At 39.0% G+C, this 8,985-nt stretch overlaps 1 pseudogene; it reads left to right on the forward strand.

Moving 5' to 3' along the window:
* The first annotated feature begins 5,817 nt into the window (after nt 1-5,817).
* Nucleotides 5,818-6,189, forward strand: LOC139043420 (HIG1 domain family member 2A pseudogene; annotated as a pseudogene).
* The last annotated feature ends 2,796 nt before the right edge of the window (nt 6,190-8,985 follow it).

Here is an 8,985-nt window from a genome sequence, read left to right on the forward strand (position 1 = left end):
CAGTTTACAGGTGAATGATCTAAAGTTTAAAGAGGTTTAGTGACTTGCCGAGTGTCCAGTGAATATTAGATGTCAAAGTCAAGCATTGTTTCCAGGTCAAACTCCAAATCAAAAACCATCCTCCTAGTCTGAAACACCAGTGTTTCTCACAGATACTATCGCAAATGTCACTTGTATCTATACAATAAGCATTTGTAACTAAGAAAACAAAACAAAACCACTTTATTTTGTTTGGAGGGGGTAAGAAACAGGAAATGCTTGCCTTGCTCAATCTATTCAAATTTTGCCCCAGCCCTCGGCCTCACTGCAGAAGATATATAGCTAATATGCAGACATAAAATTTAATGAAGTGACAGAGTGAACTCTTCATTGATGGCCCATGGTGAAAAAAGTCACAGAAAATGGAAATTAATGGGTAATTTGAAGAACTATTTGTATTCACTGGTCACTCTTATTTTCCATATTGTCTTTGTCCAGACAACAAAAAAATTGCAAAAGTTATCAGTTAATATCCTCTTCAGCACTACTCACTCTCCAACATTGACACAAGCTGGTGAATGGTTAAATAACTGTCCAAGAGACGAGCAGAAGAAAAATCTCATGAATATTTCCGCAGTTCAGACACATGCCATTTTAGGAATCTATTGTTTCCTTGCTGTGAGTCTGTGGTAAAAATGCCTGAAGATCAGTGCAGCAGGAAGTACTCTCAGTAAGATTACTCAGAAACAAGTCAAAATTAATAAAATTCCAATAATCATGAAGAGGGCTTTATTCAGCAGAACACATTTGCTTTTTCTATCAGTCTCATTTCCTCATAGACAAAAGCAACAAAACCAAGAATCAGTATATATCCAGGAAAAACAGGAAAGGAATACAGTTGAAGGGTAAACAGCATTCTGCAATCCTTTGTTAAGAAAGAAACTTTATAATAAAATTATTATCTACTAAGTCTATTTTCACATTTTCAAACTAGAAGAACATTTATTTGTGAGTATGTGGAAATACTTTTTTTACACGTGGTACTTATCTGCAAATTCAATTAGTTATAATTGTGTACCCCCCCAAACATTTGGATACCTTTCCACAATTTTCCTTTTTCTTTCTTGCCTCAACACAAGCCCTATCTTTGCAAAGATAAGAGATCCACCAACTGCTCCCTCCCTCCAAATTTCAAACTGACTTACCCACAAGAATCAGATAAGTCAGTGTCCTCAGTACCATTATCGAGCCTGGAGAGTTGTTCCTTTATTCTTTAACCACCAACAAATGCAAGAATATATCATTAGAAATGTGCTACATGGAACAGTGATATGAAAAATTTATTTCAACAAAAAGAATCCTTTGAATCTAAAAAACAGAGGAAACATGATTTGGCTCACTGGAAGACCTAATTTTTTAGAAATAATTTTAGAATTATTCTCCAGAAAACACTGTATTTCCATAGACACTTCCAAGACTGAATTTTGCAAATAGCTGTTTCTCTTTCTCTCTCTCTTTCTATCTCTGTCTGTCTGTCTTTCTCACTCTCTTTTTCTCTCTCTCTCAAGATGGATATATATAGCACTGACTCAAACAAATGACATCGGTATTGCTGGATGGAACCTTCATTGACAGGTAAGACATATCAAAGCCATCACAGACTTCTGATATCAATTTATTCAGGCCAGTGTGAAAGATGGAAAATGTACATTGTCAGAACCAAGTAACTTTGTATACTTACTGTTTTGGTTGAAATCAGGTACAATTGCTCTACAATTCATAAACTGATAGAACTCTAAAAAACTATAAGTTAATTAGTTATTTGGAACCTGGGTCCCTCTACCACCTTCTACTTGTCACATATCATGGATATCTTTTCTCCTCCTTGGACAGGATTCAAATAACTTCCTGAGATAAGGACTCCATTCAATAAATAATCAGATTTCACAAGTGTCAATATCCCCCCATCTCTTTCTATATATGTATTTACATCTCACCTTTCAGGCATGGGTCTAACATGGGTTATGGTTTTCGACTCATTTGAGTCACAGCTAAAGGATTAGAAATGCACATAGTAAGACGTTACATGTTTCTCTAGACTTATTTTTAAATGAGAATTAGCTACAATTTTTCAATAACTTGTAATCTACTTGTCCTAAAAAATAATACTTTAATCAGTTACTTGAAACTGATATTTAATTTTTCCCTAGAAATGAGACTTTATATATTTGTAATGAAGATCTGAGTCCTAGGAAAAACAACTTAGTGAATCAAGTTCACGTACATTTCTTTACTCCTGAACCCCTTCAGAATTACTTCTCCTTGCTTCAAATAGGTTTTCCTGCTCTCTGGGACCACTTTAGCAGAGTCTTATAGATGGGCAATCTGACAGCATTCTAAGGGTTTTTGCTGCTAATAAGGGTGACAAAAGGGGTAAGAAGCAACCCTCTTACGACCTATTTCTCTTTTATCCAACTAGTGTCAAGGACACTCTGTAATGTCATGCATGCTGCTGAAAACAAACCCCCCAAATCTCAATACATCTCCCTCTCTGTATTTATATATATATATATATTTCTGTTTATATATATCTATCTTTCTATCTCACATTTCATCAGAGGTTTCATCAGCGGTTTCTGTTGTCAATTTACTCAGGACAGTGTGAAAGGATTAAAAACACACATAGTAAGGTACCACGTGACTTCCAGACTTACTTTTTTGGTTCAAATTAGTTACAATTACTCTTGACCTCATTAACTGGTTTACTCAGAAAATTCACATGTAATCAGTTATCTGGAATGCAATATCTCCTTTTCCCTAGATATAATGCTATATATGTTTGTAACAAATATTTTAGACCTACCAAAAAAGTTAATGATTCGAGATTTAAGTACAGTTCTTTACTACTGAACTTGACCCATGGTGTAACAGCCTTTTGTGGTGGAAGTTATTTCAAAATCGACTTCAATTTGCAGGTGTGCTTCTGTCTTCCGCTACCTAATTTCCTGCTTCTCAAGTCCCTCCTTCACCCTTGACTGTCCTCGATCATGGCTGTCTTTCCTGGCCCTCAGATAGGGTCAAGTCACTGCAGGCCAGAGTCAGGGACTCCCTCTATACTAGGGTGGGTTTGGGTCTGGGACACCAGCCTCACACGGCAGCAGAACTCTGGAGGATGGGGGACAGATCCCAGTCTATTAGCTCCCATCTTCTCTGCTAAGGCCTCCTCTGGCTCCCTGTCCACTGCTAACTCCTCCTTGCTCCAAATAAGTTTCTCTCCTTCCTTGCCATCTCTAGTAGAATTTCATGCACAGTAATCAAGGGTGACAAATTCTAGGATTAAAAAGACTTCCCTTATGACCTGTGCATCTTTTCTATCTCAATTTCAAGACAAAGAATATTACACGTTGAAGCTTACCATGAGAGGGCTTTAAAAATATATGAAGGGAACTCTGTATTCCCAGGTGCTCCTGAGAGTGAACATCCCAAACATCAATTTCTCTGAATGTGTGTGTGTGTGTGTGTGTGTGTGTGTGTACACATATACGGACACATATATACGGATTTATTCGTCATAGCTCACTTGGCATCGTAGAAGGTTTCAGAAGATACTGTGGTCAGTTCACTCGGTGCAGGGCTAAAGGATTAAAAACACACATAGTAAGGCACCACACGACTTCTAGACTTACTTTTTTAGTTCAAATTAGCTACAATTACTCTTGATTTTATCAACCGGTTGACTCTTAGAAAATTCACATGTAAATCAGTTGTTTGGAATCCAATATCTCCTTTTCCCTGGAAATGATACTATATATGTTTGTAATGAATATTTTAGACCCACCAAAAAAGTTAATGACTCAAGATTTAAGTACAGTTCTTTACTACTGAACTTGACCCATGGTGTAACAGCCTTTTGTGGTGGAAGTTATTTCAAAATTGACTTCAATTTGCATGTGTGCATCCCTCTTCCCCTACCTAATTTCCTGCTTCTCAAGTCCCTCCTTCACACCTGACTGTCCTCGATCATGGCTGTCTTTCCTGGCCCTCAGATAGGGTCAAGTCACTGCAGGCCAGAGTCAGGGACTCCCTCTATACTAGGGTGGGTTTGGGTCTGAGACACCAGCCTCACACGGCAGCAGAACTCTGGAGGATGGGGGACAGATCCCAGTCTATTAGCTCCCATCTTCTCTGCTAAGGCCTCCTCTGGCTCCCTGTCCACTGCTAACTCCTCCTTGCTCCAAATAAGTTTCTCTCCTTCCTTGCCATCTCTAGTAGAATTTCATACACAGTAATCAAGGGTGACAAATTCTAGGATTAAAAAGACTTCCCTTATGACCTGTGCATCTTTTCTATCTCAATTTCAAGACAAAGAATATTACACGTTGAAGCTTACCATGAGAGGGCTTTAAAAATATATGAAGGGAACTCTGTATTCCCAGGTGTTCCTGAGAGTGAACATCCCAAACATCAATTTCTCTGAATGTGTGTGTGTGTGTGTGTGTGTGTGTGTGTACACATATACGGACACATATATACAGATTTATTCGTCATAGCTCACTTGGCATCGTAGAAGCTGTCAGAAGATACTGTGCTCAGTTCACTTGGTGCAGGGCTAAAGGATTAAAAACACACATAGTAAGGCACCACACGACTTCTAGACTTACTTTTTTAGTTCAAATTAGCTACAATTACTCTTGATTTTATCAACCGGTTGACTCTTAGAAAATTCACATGTAAATCAGTTGTTTGGAATCCAATATCTCCTTTTCCCTGGAAATGATACTATATATGTTTGTAATGAATATTTTAGACCTACCAAAAAAGTTAATGACTCAAGATTTAAGTACAGTTCTTTACTACTGAACTTGACCCATGGTGTAACAACCTTTTGTGGTGGAATTTATTTCAAAATCAACTTCAATTCTCAGCTGTGCATCCCTCTTCTCCTACCTAATTTCCTACCTCTCAAGTTCTTCCTTCACCTTTACTTTCACCTAACATGGTTGTTTTTCCTGGCCCTCAGAAAGGGTTAAGTGACTGCAGGCCTGAGTTGGGGACTCCCTCTATTGGGTGGTGGGTTTGGGTCTAGGACACCAGCCTCACATGGCAGCAGAACTCTGGAGGGTGAGGGACAGATCCCACTCTATTAGCTCCTTTCTTTGTGATGAGGGCTCCTCTGCTCTTTGTCCACTGCTACCTCCACCTTGACTTAAATTGGATTCTGTCCCCCTTTCACTCAATCTATAGAGTCTCAAAGGCAGAATGCTCCTATTTGGAGCATTCTGAAATTTTTCTAAGACTTTTGGGTGGTAGTTACTAAGAGGAAGAAGCATTCCTCTTATGACCTGTTCCTTTTTTATCCAACCAAATCCAATAAGATAAAAAGTTACCTAAAGGTGCTATGGTAAGAAGATTTAGAAACAGTGTCAAAGACACTGTACTGTCAAGGATACTCCTAAGAATGAATTTGGAAATTTATCTCTCTTTCTTTCATTGTATTTATGTTTGTGTATGTGTGTTTGTATGTCTGTGTTGATATAACTATATAAATACACATGTGTATATATAAAAAGATATATATTTATTTTTATTTATTCATTTATATCTCAAATTTCATGGGTGGCCCCCTCATAGCTTTTTGATGTTAATTCATTCAGAGCAGTGTTAAAGGACTAAAAAGTTACCTATTCAGATACCACATTTTAATTTTAGACTTGTTTGTTTTAATTCAAATAGCTGTAATTACTTTACAGCTTATGAACTGGTTGATCTTTACAAATTCACATATAGAGGAGATGGAGTTCAGCATCCCTGTTTTCTCATACTGCTGTTGCCTGGGACATGGGGGTTCCCAGCCTTATGACTTCAGAGGCACCCTTTGAACTGTCGCAGCATCTAGTCGTTGAGGGCTTTAGCCTCAGTGTCTACAGCACTCCAGAAAGCTTCAAGGAAAAGTTCCTTCTCAAGACCTGCAAGAACCCAATGGTACCCATAGGCTGCCTGGGCACGCTGGCTGCCCTCACCCATGACCTCTACTGCTTCCCTAGGGATCAGAGCCAGTGCTGCCAGCTCATGATATACAACCAGATTGCCACCCAGGGCTTCTCGCTCACAGCCACCTTGCTGGATCCAGCTTCATCAGCTATGAAGTCTCTGCCCAAGCCTGGCTTGGTCTTGAAAGCTCCGTGGAGATTATTCCCAGCCTGGGAGTAACCACTGGTCCTGCCACAGGATTTATTCCCTCATCTGCCCTGACCAGTCCCTGTGTCAATGGAGGAGCAAGTGGCCAATTGTGTAATCGACAGATTTTTTTTCAGGAATCTCAGATTCTGTTCACTTCGGGTGTCGCATACTTCTACTTGTGCCACACCCTCTTCACCCCCTACTTAATAAACTCTGATCCACTTGTAAAAAAAAATTCATGTATATATAACTAAATCTAGTATGTTAGTTTTTATTAGAAATGAGGCTTTATATAAGGTAGTAATGAAAATTTTAGCCTGTAAATAATTAATGCATCAAGATACAAGCAAAGTTCTTTACAATTACCCTAATCCTAGTGTGTAACAGCCTTTTGTGGTAGAATTTATTTCAAATTCCACTTCAGTTTGTAGGTACCCATCCCTCTTCTCACGTTTAATTCCCAATTCTTAAGCCCCTCCATCACTTTCTTGCTTTCACCATCATAGATATCTTTTCTGACCCTCAGGGTCAAGCAACTGCAGGCTAAGGTAGGGGCGGGGGGCTCCTTCCAATATGACAGTGAGTATGGGCACTAGCCTCACACCGTGGCAAAACTCTGGAGGGTCATTGACACATCCAGGCTCTATTAGCTCCATCCTTTTCTGTTGAGGGCTCCACTGTTCTCTGTCCACTGCTACCTTGTCTCCTTGCTCCAAATGAGATTCTGTGCTCTCTTGGTCCACTCTAGTAGAGTCTCACATGTGGGCAATCTGATAGTTTCTTAAGAGTTTTGGCTGCTACTAATTAAGGGTGACAAAACACACTTAGGGGAAGAAGCATCCCTTTTATAACTTGTTCCTTTTTTATCCAAATGGGTCCAAAAAGGTAAAGAGTTACCTACAGATGCTACCGTGAGATGACTCCAAAAGAGTGTCAAAGACACTCTGTATTGTTATCCACTGACACCCTGCTATCATTCTCCTTGTTTCCAAATAGAAATCTCTCTTCACTTTGTGTGTGTATCTTTACAGATATATCTATAATCTCACCTTTTGCTGGAGACTTCCTCAGTGGTTACTGATGTCAATTTATTCCAATCAGAACTAAAGGATTAAAATGTACATGATCAAACACTGTGTGACTTCATAGACTCACTTTTCTCATTCAAATTAGCTACAATTTCTCTATAACTTACAAAATGGTTGAACCCTGTAAGTTCACATGTAATTTGGTTATTTGGAAAATATTTCATCTTTCCCTAGAATTGAGGCTTCATATGATGGTAATAAAATTCTTGGGCCTGTAAAAGAATCCTTAATGGATCAAGATTTAAAAACATTTCTTTACTACTAAACTTAACCCCAATGTGTAATTGCCTTTTGTGATTACATTTACTTCAAATTCAGCTATAGTTTGTAGGTAGGAATCCCTCTTATCCCATCTAATTTTCTGATTTCAATTCCCTCCACCACCTCCTTACTCTTCATGTTTCATGGATGTCTTTCCTTCTCCTCAGATAGGGTTAAGTAACTGTCTGCCTGAGGCAGGGGCTACCTCCAGTATGATGGTTGGTTTGGGTTTGGGATACCAGCCTCCCATTGTGGCAGAGCTCTGGAGGGTAAGGGACAGATCTCAAGTCTATTATCTCTTTTAGTTTCTGCTGAGGGCTCCTCTGCTCCCTGTCCACCGCTACTACCTTTGTGCTTCCAAATAGTGTTTTCTCCCTTGACCCACACTAGCAGAAAGTTATACACAGGTACTCTAATAGTTCCCTAAGGATTTTGACTAGTAATCCCTAAAGTTCACGAACACACAAATAGTAAGTGTTCTCTCTCTTTTGACCTGGTCCTTCTTGATCCAAAAAAGAAAAAAGTTATATATAGAAGCTGACAGGCTATCACGGACATTCTGTATTGTCACCAATGCTCCCAAATGGTTTTCCCACTCAGATGACAGAAAATCAACTCACCTATTGTTGATGTTCTGGCGAGAGGACTCTGAAAAGGCTACTAAAGCATTCTTATTTCTGTCAAAGAACAAAAAGAATATGCAAAAAATAAAGCCAGACAATGAGGAAGGAAATAATACCAGGAAATGATTCCTTTTTTCAAGAGGAAATCATTCCTCTTTCCTGACAGGAATTTCAGGCACAAAAAGTCACACATGACAAATTTGAAGGAATGTGACAGGAACTGAAGGGGTTACCACAGTGGCACCTGTAAGCAAGCCTCTTGGGGGAGGGGCTGTGTGTGCATGTGCATGTGTGTGTGTGCCTATGTGTATTTATTGGAAACAGAAGGAAGCAAGCAAGGGAGAAGCAGCAATCATGATTAAATGTTCTTCCTTCCTTCCTTCCCATTTTCTCTACCATTCTGGTCATCATTGAATAAATTTGGGAAGAGGGAGACACAGAGAGAAAGAGAGAGACACAAGAGTGTAGGAATGAGGTGGTGGATCCAGGTAAGTTGATGAGATGATACAAAGACAATGGAAAGAAAATGCCAGAACAATGAGAATTTCAATGGCAAGGGCTAATCCCTGGTTGCCATTTGGTAGGGCAGAAACAAGTAGCTAGATTAGGATCTGCCTAAATTACGTTTTCAAGATTTTATGAATTGGAAGTAGAGCACATGATCTGAATGATTTTTCGTCTTGCACATTTTTTTAAGTAGACTTTTTTAAAAAATAAGTTTAGGTTTACAGAAAAATTAAGCAGAAAGTACAGAGAGTTTCCATATACCCCCCTTCTCCCTCACAGCTTCTCCTATCACTAATATCTTGCATTCATCTGGTATATTTGTTATAACTGATGAATCAGTATTTACA

The sequence above is a fragment of the Equus asinus genome, unplaced genomic scaffold, assembly GCF_041296235.1.
Source record: "Equus asinus isolate D_3611 breed Donkey unplaced genomic scaffold, EquAss-T2T_v2 contig_230, whole genome shotgun sequence".
Taxonomy (NCBI): domain Eukaryota; kingdom Metazoa; phylum Chordata; class Mammalia; order Perissodactyla; family Equidae; genus Equus; species Equus asinus.